The sequence below is a fragment of the Anolis carolinensis genome, unplaced genomic scaffold (assembly GCF_035594765.1).
Source record: "Anolis carolinensis isolate JA03-04 unplaced genomic scaffold, rAnoCar3.1.pri scaffold_10, whole genome shotgun sequence".
In the NCBI taxonomy this organism is placed as follows: Eukaryota; Metazoa; Chordata; class Lepidosauria; order Squamata; family Dactyloidae; genus Anolis; species Anolis carolinensis.
This window is the reverse complement of record NW_026943821.1, coordinates 8,384,232-8,398,749: the sequence shown is the minus strand read 5'-3', so window position 1 is coordinate 8,398,749 and position 14,518 is coordinate 8,384,232. Positions and strand designations below refer to the sequence as shown.

The window sequence follows — 14,518 nt, the reverse complement described above, 5'->3', positions numbered from 1 at the left end:
GTAAGGCGCCTGGCATGGCACCCTTAACGGGTGGGGGGCAACAGGAGTGGGCCTGACCCTTCCTTGGAGCCTTTCCCCCTCTCCTTGGCATGGTTTGCTCCGAACCCAGAGAAGTCGGGAGCTTCAGACCCGACCACTGCCTCTCTTCGGGGGTTGTTGTTGTAGTTAACCAAGTGGGCATGTGTTGTGTGCTTGGCATTTTGATGGCTTTCCTTTCCTCTTATTGCTCCCCATCCCATTTGTATTTCTCTCTCCCCCCCCCCCCCATTACCCCTTCTGTGGTGCACTTGATCCGGATCACTCCGTTTAGACACGCAGGCAAGGTGGCATTTGGACATGGCATTGGTTATTTTCCCCAGCCCTGACCATCTATCATGCCAGGTGGGCATCCTGAGAAGGGAAAGGGGGGCATTTGAAACGACCCTCTTGCATCCAAACCCACTCTGGAAAATGTGGAGAGGCAGGATTAACCCCTTAGCGACCAGGGACACAATCAAAGAACCAACTCTATTTTTAAAAACAGATTTTGAGTATTATTAATATAGTAGAGTCTCACTTGTCCAACATTTGCTTATCCAACGTTCTGGATTATCCAACGCATTTTTGTAGTCAGTGTTTTCAATATATCGTGATTTTTTGGTGCTAAATTCATAAATACAGTAGAGTCTCACTTATCCAACATAAACGGGCCAGCAGAATGTTGGATAATCGAATATGTTGGATAATAAGGAGGCATTAAGGAAAAGCCTATTAAACATCAAATTAGGTTATGATTTTACAAATGAAGCACCGAAACATCATGTTATACAACAAATTTGGCAGAAAAAGTAGTTCAATACGCAGTAATGCTATGTAGTAATTACTGTATTTACGAATTTAGCACCAAAATATCATGATGTATTGAAAACATTGACTACAAGAATGGCTTGGATAATCCAGAAGCTTGGATAAGCGAGGCTTGGATAAGTGAGACTCTACTGTAGTAGCAATAATAACCACAATAACAACTATATTACAGTAGAGTCTCACTTATCCAACATTCACTTATCCAACATTCCGGATTATCCAACGCATTTTTGAACTCAATGTTTTCAATACATCATGATATTTTGGTGCCAAGTTCGTAAATACAGTAATTACAACATAACATTACTGCGTATTAAACTACTTTTTCTGTCAAATTTGTTGTATAACATGATGTTATGGTGCTTAATTTGTAAAATAATAACCTAATTTGATGTTTAATAGACTTTTCCTTAATCCCTCCTTATTTTCCAAGATATTCGCTTATCCAACGTTCTGCCGGCCCATTTATGTTAGATAAGTGAGACTCTACTGTATTGTGATTTTTTGGTGCTAAATTCATAAATACAGTAATTACTACATAGCATTACTGCATATTGAACTACTTTTTCTGTCAAATTTGTTGTATAACATGATGTTTTGGTGCTTAATTTGTAAAATCATAACCTAATTTGATGTTTAATAGGCTTCTCCTTAATCTCTCCTTATTATCCAACATATTCGCTTATCCAACGTTCTGCCGGCCCGTTTATGTTGGATAAGTGAGACTCTACTGTAGTAGCAATAATAACCGCAACAGCAACAACTATATAATATGTATACCCCCACTTTTCTTCTTAATTAACACCCAGAGCAATACACAACATTGAAAACAGCTAGGAACAACTAGGATTCCCTATATTTTTGTCTAGAATCCTGGAACGGTATTATTATTATTATTATTATTATTATTATTATTATTACTATTATTATTATTATGCTTTCATGTCATAATTGAGACCCAAAGCAACTCACAGGCACAGCTAGGATTTGCTATGGTTTTTTAGAATCCTGGGAAATTATTATTATTATTATTATTATTATTATTATTATTATTATTATTCATAGTATTAGTAGTAGTAATATTAGTATTAGTATGACTATTATTATGCTTTCATGTCATAATTGAGACAGAGCAACTCACAGCATTAAAAACAGGTACAGCTAGGATTTGCTTTGGTCTTTTAGCATTCTGGGACAGGATAATAACAACAACGACAATAATAATAATAACTATTATTTATTGGAGTAGTAGTAATATTATTATTAGTAGTATTCTTAGTATTATTATGCTTTCATCTCTTAATTGAGACTCAAAGCAACTCACAGCATTAAAAACAGGTACAGCTAGGATTTACTGTGGTTTTTTAGAGTCCCAGTATATTATTATTATTGTTGTTATTATTATTATTATTATGATTATTCACAGTATTAGTAGTAGCAATATTATTATTATTAGTATTATTATGCTTTCATCTCTTGAGACTCAAAGCAACTCACAGCATTAAAAACAGGTACAACTAGGATTTGCTATGGTTTTTTAGAATCCCAGGACATTATTGTTATTATTATTATTATTATTATTATTAGTAGTAGTAGTAGTAGTAGTAGTAGTAGTAATATTATTATTAGTATCATTAGTATCTCAGTTTCATCTCTTAACTGAGACTCAAAGCAACTCATAGCATTGAAAACAGATACAGCTAGGTTTTCCAATAGCTTTTACAGAATCCTGGAACAATGTTGTTGTTGTTGTTGTTGTTGTTGTTGTTGTTGTTAATAATAATAATAATAATAATAATAATAATAATAATAATAATAATAATAATAATATCCTGCTTTCATCTCTTAATTAAGACCCAAACATGAAGAAAAATTAGGTCCACTTATGATTTCCTATGATCATTTCTAGAATCCTAGAGCGGGAAGAGACTCCTAGGGCCATCCAGTCCAACCCCTTTCTGCCATGCTGGAAGACACAGTCAAAGCCCTCCCAACAGATGGCCATCCAACTTCTGTTTTAAAATCTCCAGAAAAGGAGACTCCGCCAGAATAATATTCTAGAACCATGGAATAATGTTGCTTTTTGGTATTGTGGTGTTGTTAGTATTAGTAGTATTAGTTAGTGTTTCCAAAGGTTGGCTGCATTATGCTTACCGGCATTAAATAGTAAGCGATTTGATGCTCGATTGTACATCAAGATGTGACAAAGGATGCATGCACACTGTAAAATCAATACAATTTGATGCCACCGTAACTGCCATAGCTCAATCAATGCTAAGGATTCCTAGGATTTGTAGGAACTCTTTGATAAAGAAGGCTTGCAACACTCACATGTTCCCTTAGCAACGAATCATGGTAGTTAAAGTGGCGTCAAACTGCATTAATTCTTCGTACAATGTGGATACATCTATAGCTTTATTTGCCTTCTCTTAAACATTCCCACTGGTGTATATTGTCATCATTTTAGTGTGTAAACCGCAGAGTCCTAATCTTGAGCACAAGGCAGGCGGTAAATAAAGACGAATCTCTACACAAGAAATTTGTCTCCAACTAATGCTCTCCATCCAAAGTACATATGTTAATGCTCTTTGTAATAGAAACTGTTTCATACTTATAGCAGTATTGTCTCATGTTCACTGCCATAGTTTCATCTTATGATATACTGGGATTTGTAGGCTAGTTAGAATCCTTTACCAGAGAGATTTAACGTCATACTAAACTACAAATCTTATGGAATGTATATTGCAGTCGACTGTTCTGGGGATGCTTTTAGTTAATCCTAGCCTAGTTGGTTTGCTGCGAGTTTTCTGGGCTGTATGGCCATGTTCCAGAAGCATTCTTTCCTGACATTTCGCCCATATCTATGGCAGCCATCTTCAGAGGTCGTGAGGTCTATTGGAAACTAGGCAAGTGGGGTTTCTATATCTATGGAGTGATGTCCAGAGTGGGAGAAAGAATCCTTGTCTGTTTGAAGTAAGTGTGAATGTTGTAATTAGCTACCTTGATTAGCAATGAATAGTCTTGCAGCTTCAGAGCCTGGCTGCTTCTTGCCTGGTGAAATAGTTTGTCGGGAGGTGTTAGCTGGCGCTGATTGATTTCTTTCTGGAATTCCCATTTTGTGAGTGTTGTTCTTTATTTCCTGTCCTTATTTTAGAATTTTTTTTAATACCGGTAGCCAGATTTTGTTCATTTTCATGGTTTCCTCCTTTCTGTTGAGATTGTCCACATGCTTGTGGCTTTCAGTGCCTTCTCTGTGTAGTCTGACATGGTGGTTGTTAGAGTGGTCCAGAATTTCTGTGTTTTCAAATAATATGCCATAGCAGAGCACCTGGACACAGCGTATTATTTGAGAATACAGACAGGAAACAATCTGAGCCAGCTAACACCTTCCAACAAATGATTCCCACAGGCAGGAAACAGCCAGGCTTTGACGCTGCAAGGCTATTCAATGCTAATGAAGGTGGCCAATTGCGACATTCACACTTGCCTCAAACACACAAGAGGTCTTTCTCCCACCCTGGACCTTCCACAGATATACAAACCCCACTTCACTAGTTTCCAACAGACCTCACAACCTTTGAGGATGCCTACCATAGATGTGGGCAAAGCGTCAGGAGAGAATGCTTCTGGAACATGGCCATGCAGCCAGAAACTTCACAGCAACCAAATGATTTTGGCCATGAAAGGCTTCGACAACATAGTGTGGTTGTCTATATCCAAAGCGTTTCTTGCTCAAATTTTAATCAGACTAAATTTTACTTGCTTTTTAACTGTGCAAAAACTAGTTTATATCGTATTTTATGTAGTACTTTAAGAGTGCACCTTTCCATTGATTTGTGTAGCATTTTAATTGTGAATTTTGCACTGTTCTTAATTATCTGAGTTTTTTTGTTTTTTTTTTTTTGTCCTGTATGTGACAGCTAGGATACTAGTTATAGCTGGTAGGGGATTATGAGAGTTGTAGTTCAACATATCAATTTGGGTTCAGGGTTGGTAAATACTGGTCTGAAAGTGTGAGATCAATTTATGCCAGATTAGCTCTATGGATGTTAAGTAAAGGTAAAGTTTTCCCCTTGACATCAAGTTGAGTCTGACACTGGGGGGTGGTGATGCTCTTCTCCATTTCTAAGCCAAAGAATCGGCGTTGTCCATAGACACCTCCTCCTCGGTCATGTGGCCGGCAATTCTTGGTTGACAAAGAAGTATTTAATTGTTATATTACAAATAAATGGGCCATGGATATTGGTCTTCTTGGGTGACTCCTTCTAAATCTTATACAATATAAGTTCAGAGCTAGGAAAAGTTCCCAGGCGTTTTGTGTTTGTGGCCTGGGGGGTGATGGAAGGTGTAGTCCAGGCAAGTGGAACTTTCCTCATTTCTGTACATGTGTGGATGGCAGCAGTGAAACAGATTGGGTCTGATGAGTGGGAGCTGTCATTCAAACACTCTTGCCATATACCCATCTCTATATTCGGAAAGGACATGTATGTGAATGCATACCACGTGCGGCTTTATTTTTGGGTCACTGTTTCTGTTGGTCGTTGGGTTTGTCTCTGTTTCAGTAGTATCCTATAGTTTTGCTGAATTGTGTTGGTTTTGGAGTCTCTATGGATCAGTTGAATAGCTGAGGAGGAATTTGGTTTCAATTAGGGAAAGGGAAAGGTTTTCCCCTGACATTAAGTCTAATTGTGTCCAACTCTGGGGATTGGTGCTCATCTCTATTTCTAAGCCGAAGAGCCGGCGTTGTCCATAGACACCTCCAAGGTCATGTGGCTGGCATGACTGCACGGAGTGCCATTACCTTCCCGCCAGAGTAGTACCTATTGATCTACTCACATTTGCATGTTTTCAAACTGCTAGGTTGGCAAGAGCTGGAGCTAACAGCAGGCACTCATTCCGCTCCCGAGGATTGAACCTGGGACCTTTCGGTCTCCAACTCAGTGCTTTAACACACTTCGCCACCGGGGCTCCTATAATGTATATGTTAAAAGGGTAAAGGTTTTTCCCTGATGTTAAGTCCAGTCGTGACCGACTCTGGGGGTTGGTGCTCATCTCTATTTCTAAGCCGAAGAGCCGGCGTTGTCCGTAGACACCTCCAAGATCATGTGGCTGGCATGACTGCACAGAGTGCCATTACCTTCCCGCCAGAGTGGTACCTATTAATCTACTCACATTTGCATGTTTTCAAACTGCTAGGTTGGCAGAAGCTGGAGCTGACAGCAGAAGCTTATTCTGCTCCCCGGATTTGTACTGCCCACCTTTCGGTCCGCAAGTTCAGCAGCTCAGTGGTTTAACCCACTGCGCCATCAGGGTTTCAATTAAATCGACAAATAAATGAATGGATCCCAAATATAGGTAGTCAGGCAGATGGATCTAGAATTAGAATTAGAGCTGATTACTTCTTGTGCTAAGAATCTTGCATTGTCTGTGAGTTTCATCCCATGCTTTGGGCAAAGTTTGTAAAATTATATTCTTATATGCCTGTTCTTATATGCCTTCAAGTCATTTCAGACTTGTGCCAATCCTATGGCGACCCTATCGCAGGGTTTTCTGGGAAGAAATTGTTCAGATAGGTTTGCTCTTGCCTGTGCCTGTGGGAGCCTGACTTGCATAAGATTCCCATCTAGCTGGCTTCCATGGCCAAGTTGGGATTCGAACCACTATTACTCTCTTGTCTGGGCTAAAACTCACAAAGTCCCAAGTAGTCAAACTACTTGGGATTATGGAAGCTGTCATCAAAGAAAGGGCTGGCCCCAGAAGTATGAGAGGCAACCTGTATGTACTGCAAACTCTCCACCAAAGGAAAGACTCCAAAGAATTGGGTTGCTGTGAATTTTCCGGGCTGTATGGTCACATTCCAGAAGCATTCTCTCATGACATTTTGCTCACATCTCTGGCAGGCATCCTCAGAGGTTGTGAGGTCTGTTGGAAACTAGGCAAGAGGGATTTATATATCCATGGAATAATGTCCAGGGTGTGAGAAAGAACTCTTGTCTGTTTGAGGAAAGTGTGAATGTTGCAACTGGCCACCTTGATTAGCACTTAATAGCCTTGCAGATTCAAAGCCTGGCTGCTTCCTGACTGAGGGAGTCCTTTGTTGGGAGTTGTTAGCTGGCCCTGATTGTTTCCTGTCTGGAGTTCTGAGTGTTGTTCTTTATTTACGGTCCTGATTCTAGAGTTTTAAAAAAATACTGGTAGCCAGATTTTGTTCATTTTCATGGTTTCCTCCTTTCTGTTGTAATTGTCCACATGCCTGTTGTGGATTTCAATGGCTTCTCTGTGTGGTCTGACATGGTGGTTGTTAGTTTGGTCACGCATTTCTGTGTTCTCCAATAATATACTGTGTCCAGATTGGTTCATTAAGTGCTCTGCTATGGCTGAGTTCTCAGGTTGAGTTAGTCTGCCGTGCCTTTCATGTTCCTTGATTCGTATCAGGGCAATGCTGCTGCGTTGGTGGTCCCTACATAGACTTGTCCATAGCTGCATGGTATACGGTAGACTCCTGCAGAGGCGAGAAGATCCCTCTTGTCCATTGTTGAACGTAGCATTTGCTGGATTTTCTTAGTGGGTCTGTAGATAGTTTGCAGGTTATGATTCTTCATCAGTTTCCCTATGCGGTCAGTGGTTCCCTCGGTGTATGGTAAGAAAGCATTCACTCTGGGTGGATCTTTGTGACCTTGAATTGCTTTAGGAAAGGGGTAGATGGGAAGATAGACTGATAGTTTGATGGACAGGTAGATAGGTAGAGGTAGATAGATAGATAGATAGATAGATAGATAGATAGATAGATAGATGACAGACTGATGGATGGATGGGAGATAGATATGGATGGACTGATAGATTGATGAACAGGAAGATAGGTAGAGAGATGATGATGATGATGATAAGGGAGAAAGAGAGAGAGATGACCAATTGACAGATTACTGCACAGGGAGAGATATAGATAAAGAGGATGGATGGATGGATGGATGGATGGATGGATAGATAGATAGATAGATAGATAGATGGATGGACAGGCTGATAAGTAGAGGAGAGATAGAGAGATAAATGATAGATTGATGGATAGATAGACATGGATGAATGGAAGGGTGGATAAATGGATAGACTGATAGTTTGATGAACAGATATATATACAGTAGAGTCTCATTTATCCAACATAAACGGGCCGGCAGAATGTTGGATAAGCGAATATGTTGGATAATAAGGAAGGATTAAGGAAAAGCCTATTAAACATCAAATTAGGTTATGATTTTACAAATTAACCACCAAAACATCATGTTATACAACAAATTTGACAGAAAAAGTAGTTCAATATGCAGTAATGCTATGTAGTAATTACTGTATTTACTAATTTAGCACCAAAATATCATGATGTTTTGAAAACATTGACTACAAAAATGCGTTGGATAATCCAGAATGTTGGATAAGCGAGACTCTACTGTATAGGTATATTGAGAGAGCAATACATAGATGGATAGATAGATAGATAGATGACATACTGATGGATGGATGTATAATTAGACAGATTTTTTATCATGTCAGAAGCGAATTGAGAACGTACTGCAAGTTGTTTCTGGTGTGAGAGAATTGACTGTCTACAGAGACATCACCCAGGAGACGCCCGGATGTGTTGCCATCCTGCTGCGAGGCTTCTCTCATGTACTTGAAAGCTAGAGCTGACAGGCGGGAGCTCACCCTGTCTTGTGCATTCGAACCGCCAACCTTCAAGTCAGCAGTTCAGTTGGCACAAGGGTTTAACTCATTGTGCTACTGTGGCTCATTTAGAAAGATGATAGATAGATAGATAGATAGATAGATAGATAGATAGATAGATAGAAAGATAGATATGGGTGGACTGATTGATGGACAGGTAGATAGATAAAGATTGATAAAGATTGATGATGATGATGATGATGATGATGATGATAGAGAGAGAGAGGACAGACTGATAGATTGCTAGACAGGGATATAGATATAGATAAAGCGATACATAAAAAGAAAGAGAGAGTGATGATAGACAGATGGGCTGATGGGTTGATGGATAGAGAGACATGGATGGATGGATCAATGGATAGACTGATAGATTGAAGGACATGGAGATGTGTCAGCTCACCACAGCCGCTCCTGAATGAACACACGAGACTCTCTGTGTTATCACCAGAAACTTTTACTGTAGGAAACATGAACATCAAAAAAGCCAAGAATGGGAGGCTCCGGCCAACCATCCTTTATATACCCTCCCCCTCATTTGAAAAGTCTCTTCCCGCTCAGCAAAACCCCGCGCAAATTCCCCGCCAAGTCCAGCAGCCGTTTCTTCTCCGAGTCCTGAGCCGCAGGTGTCTTATCAATGTCAGTGACCCTGAAACTCAGAGCCACATCCAGGCTCTAGTAGCAGGGTTCTGACATGGCGTCCTCCTCCCCTTCGTCCTGGAAGGAAAAGATTAAACACAACTATTGTTCTCCGCTGTCCAGAGTTCCTTTATACTTTTTTAACAGGCTGCAATGGAATACCGGGTGTACCTTTCCTAGGTCCTTGGGTAGCCTCAGCTCATAGGTTACTTCGTTTATTCTTTTTGCTACCCTGAACGGCCCTATATAGCGTGGAGCCAATTTTTTAGATGGGAACCCCAATTTCAGGTTTTTTGTGCTCAGCCAAACCAGATCCCCTTCGCCCAATTTGTCCCCCTCTCGACGCCTACGATCGGCAAAGAGCTTGTACTTCTTTTGTGTTTCCCGCAATGCCTCCACCACGGTCTGCCACCCTTGCTTAATTTTGGCCGGCCATTCCTTGTCGGTCTGGCCCTCTCCTTCCTTCCACTCGGGTAGCCTGGGGAAAGGTGCCACCTCCTGTCCGTATACTATTTCGAATGGGGCACGACCTGTGGCCGAATGTACGGCCCCGTTAAAAGCCATCTCAGCAAACGGTAGAAGGTCCGCCCAATCATCCTGTCTATAATTGGTGTACATCCTCAAGAATTGGCACAGTGTTTGTTGGGTGCGTTCGACTCCCCCGTTGGTTGCGGGATGAAAAGCCGAGCTCAGGTTCCTTTCTGCTCCTAACAGCTGTAAGAATTTTCCCCAAAATTTTGCAGTAAATTGGACTCCCCGGTCGCTAATTATTTTGTCGGGACACCCATGTAGGCGATATACATGCTTCACATACAAATCAGCAAGTTTTTCAGCTGAGGGGAGTTTCGGCAGGGCCACAAAGTGTGCCTGTTTTGAGAATAGGTCCAATATTGTCCAAATGTATCTGTGGCCTCTGCTGGGGGGTAGTTCGCCTACAAAATCCATGGCCACGCATTCCCATGGCCTCATGGGCTCCACCACCTTCTGCAATAGCCCCTGGGGCTTCCCCGGTGGTGTTTTTCCCTCTGCACATAATTCACACTGCGTGACGTACCCCCTGGCGTCTTTCCTCATTCCGGGCCACCAGCATTGTTTGGCCAACAGTCTAATAGTCCTGGTGGGGCCTAGATGACCCGCACCCTTGTTATCGTGGCACTTCCTTAACATTTCTCGTCTTAAACATTCAGGAATATACAATTTCTTATTTACAAACACCAAATCCCCACACAATTCTCCCTTTTCCTTGTTAGTTTGTAACCATTTGTCCATTCCATACGCTCGCTTCAACTCTTCCTCCCATATTTCTCCTCCCCCCGTGGAAATGGCAGTACGTTTGTTTTCTTTGGCCGCTTGTGCTCGAGTTAGTACTGCCAGGCCCCACTGCTTATCTAGGAACAGGCTCCCTTCAGATTCCTGAATTCCTCCCCCGTGCTGAGGCATCCGAGAGAGAGCGTCAGCGAGTATGTTATGTTTCCCCTGGAAGAATCTGAGTCTGAAATCAAAACGGCTGAAATATTGGGCCCATCTAATTTGCTTCGCTGATAGTTTACGAGGGGATCTTAGATACTGTAAATTTCTATGATCAGTCCACACCTCAAACGGTGTTCCACTTCCTTCCAGAAAGTGTCTCCAGCACTCTAGTGCTTTTAGAATCGCTAAGGCTTCTCTCTCCCAAATCGGCCAGTTTTTTTCTGTATCGCTAAACTTTTTTGACAGATAGCCACATGGCTTCAGGTTCCCCCCCTCGTCTTTCTGCAGCAGAACTGCCCCATATGCCCGGTCTGACGCATCGCAATGTAGTACAAAGGCCTTAGACATATCAGGGTGCTGTAGGACAGGTTCCTCAGTAAAACGCTTTTTAAGGGCTTCGAAAGCTTCCTGGCATTCTATTGTCCATGTCAGTTTGGCCCCTGGGGCCTTCACTTTGGCTGTTTCTCCCCTGCCTTTAGTTTTTAACAAATCCGTTAATGGCAAAGTGAGGCGCGCAAAGTCCTTGATAAATGTTCTATAGAAGTTTGCGAACCCTAGGAAGGATTGCAGCTGCTTCCGTGTTTTGGGGGCTTCCCACCCCCTCACGTCTTCCACCTTCGCAGGGTCCATCGCCACTCCCTGGGAGGAAATCCTATACCCCAGAAAGTCTATCTGGTCTTTATTGAACTCGCACTTGGCAAGCTTCGCATACAGTTTCGCTTCCCTCAACTTTTGTAGGACTTCCCTGACTAGTTCTACGTGTTGTTCCTTAGTTCGAGACATTATCAATATGTCATCTAAAAAAATAAAGACTCCCTTGTACAACAATGGATGCAATACTTCGTTGATTAATTGCATGAACGCGGCCCCTCCCCCGCACAAACCGAAGGGGAGCACACGATAATTGAATAATCCGAATGCGCAGGAGAAGGCCGTCTTCCACCTGTCCTCTGGTTTGATCTGCAATTTATGGTAGGCCTCAATTAAGTCCAATTTAGTGAATATCTGTCCTTCCGATAACTGGGCGATCAAGTCCTTCACTAAGGGTAGGGGGTATTTATTTACAGTACTGATTGCATTTAGGCCCCTGTAGTCAATGCAGAGCCTCAGCGTTTGGTCCTTTTTCCGCCTGAACAACACAGGCGCCCCTAGAGGGGAATTTGAAGGCTCTATGAAACCCCTCGCTAGGTTTTTATCAATGTATTTTCTCAGTTCCTCCTTTTCCCTAGCTGACATCGGGTATATTTTTGCCTTGGGAAGCTCTGCTCCTGGGACTAGCTCTATTTTCACTTCAACTCTCCGCTTCGGTGGGAAATTGTCTGCTTCCTTCTCATCAAACACGTCCACAAAATCCCGATACTCTGGGGGTAATTTATCTGCCAGTTCTGCTATTCTGATAGAGTCTTCCTCCCCCCTTTTCCCTGGCTCCCTCTCAACTTCCTGGCTCCCTTCTTCCAAATTCATCCTGAAGATCATGCTCTTATCCTCCCAGTTGATTTGCGGGTTGGCCTGCCCCAGCCACGGCATGCCTAGTATAACATTATAGCTGGCTATTTGTGATATCACAAATGACACCTTTCCTTCCCAACTCCCTATCTTACACTTTACATCTTCGGCACTGTACTTAGCTAACGATCCCGATGCTGTGGATCCGTCCAACTGCGAAAAAGCTATTGGGGATTCTAGGTTCGTTCTTTCGCATCCCAATCCCTCGGCTAATTCAGGGGAGATGATGTTCCTGGAACATCCACAATCCACAAATGCTTTGCAGGTTGCTTGTTTGCTGCCATTTTCAAGCTGAATGGGGACCACTATCATAGCTTTGTCCTGACTTACCAACCCCCCCGAGTGGTGCCTCATCGGTGGTTCTTCCTCGGCGCGTTTTCCTGCCACGGCTCTGGGTTTGGGCTGGCCTCCGCCTTCCCCTTTTCTCTGCCAGCACTCGGCAGCCCTGTGGCCCAACCGGCCGCACACGAAGCAGCCACTCCTGCTGGCGCTCACGTTCCCTGTCGGCTCCGTTCTCCTCCCGGCTGGGGTTGATCCCTCCTTCCGGCTCCCCTCTTTCATCTGCGGCCGCTGCTGTAGCCCTCCTCGGTGCCTCCTCGCCTGGGCCAGCGATGTCTCGACGCGCCCCGCCAGCTGAATCCATCCGCGCAGTGTGTCAGGCTCATCACGATGCACCGCCCAGGAGAGGATCTCCCGCCTGAGACCCTCTTTGAAGAGTTCTATCTTTGTTACTGCAGACCATTCCGGCACCTTTTCGGCGAGGCATTGGAACTCCTCCGCATACTCAGATACCGACCTCTGCCCCTGGGAGACGGTCTTCAACTTCTCCCTCGCCCGGATCTGCTCCAGTGGATCTCGGAAACGGGTCTCCAGGGCCCCCATAAAGCGTCGGAGTGACCCCAGACATGGGTCGCGCCGCGCGTGCAGCTGAACGTACCAGCTGGCCGCTCCCCTCTTCAACACTGCACCAATGGCCCGTATCCGGCTGGATTCCGTTCTAAAAGTGTGAGCATTGTCCTCCATATAGCCCCTCACCGTGGTCAGGAAAAAATCCAGTTCAGAGGACTCTCCCCCAAACTCGATCCTTAGTTCCTCTCGTCTCGGTAGGGGTCCCTGTGGTGGCAATCCCCAATTCTCCGCCCGTCGCAAGCCCCCTTGCGGACCAGTGGGCCCCGCTGCTGCTTCTCTTGGCCCTGTGCCACGCCCGGCATTCGCCAGGGGCACCAGGGTCTCAGCTGGGAGCGTAGCTGGGATTCTCGGAGGTTTTTCCCCTTCGTCGTCACTCTCCTCCACCCGCGTCAGGCTTGTTTGGGTCTTGGGCCGGGCGCCGGGCTCCTTTCGCATTTCCCTTCCCTTCGGTGCTGGGAGGTCTGCAAAGCCCTGGCTGCTTCCCACGCTCACGTCCCACATTGAGCCAGCCCGAAGTTCCCTTCCTCTCTCTGGCTCCGCCAAAAACGCCAGGCGCTCCATCGCCCTCGACATCACTGCCAGGGTGGTCTCCATCGCCGACATCCTCTCCTCCAGAAACACCATCCTTTGTGGGCCTGGGGAAGGTGAACCTTCCTCTCCTCCGGTGCTGTCTCCCCGCACCACTCCACGCCTCTGGGTTACCCCATTTGGCTGGGCATAAGCGGTGGATGACGCCAGGGCCGCCAGCTGGTGGAACTCAGCGTCCGGCTCGGGAGTGGCCCTTTCCGACCTTCCTCCTCCTGCGCCCAAGAGCTCTTCATCCTCCACTTGCATGTTACACCTCACCGCTACAGCGGGATGGTGTCCGTATTCTTGGCTTAGTGTCAGCTCACCACAGCCGCTCCTGAATGAACACACGAGACTCTCTGTGTTATCACCAGAAACTTTTACTGTAGGAAACATGAACATCAAAAAAGCCAAGAATGGGAGGCTCCGGCCAACCATCCTTTATATACCCTCCCCCTCATTTGAAAAGTCTCTTCCCGCTCAGCAAAACCCCGCGCAAATTCCCCGCCAAGTCCAGCAGCCGTTTCTTCTCCGAGTCCTGAGCCGCAGGTGTCTTATCAATGTCAGTGACCCTGAAACTCAGAGCCACATCCAGGCTCTAGTAGCAGGGTTCTGACAGAGATATATAGAGAAATGCATAATAGATAGATGATAGATGACGGACTAGATTGATGAATAGGGGAGAGAGAGAAAGAGAGGATGGACTGATAGATTGATGGACAGGTAGAGAAGTGGGATAGATAGATATAGATCCATAGATGGATAGATAGATAGACTGATTGACAGGCAGTGCCTCGCTTTGCACGTGTGTGCCGAAATAGCAGAACGGCCCCCCTGCTGTGCGGGCAATTTTGTGCCAGCAACACCCAAA

At 44.3% G+C, this 14,518-nt stretch overlaps 1 protein-coding gene across 3 annotated transcripts in view; it reads left to right on the top strand.

Annotated features, from left to right (window-relative positions):
* slc8a2 (solute carrier family 8 member A2) overlaps positions 1-14,518 on the top strand; it is a 179,981-nt gene that overhangs the window by 132 nt on the left and 165,331 nt on the right. The gene's annotated exons all lie outside the window — the stretch shown is intronic.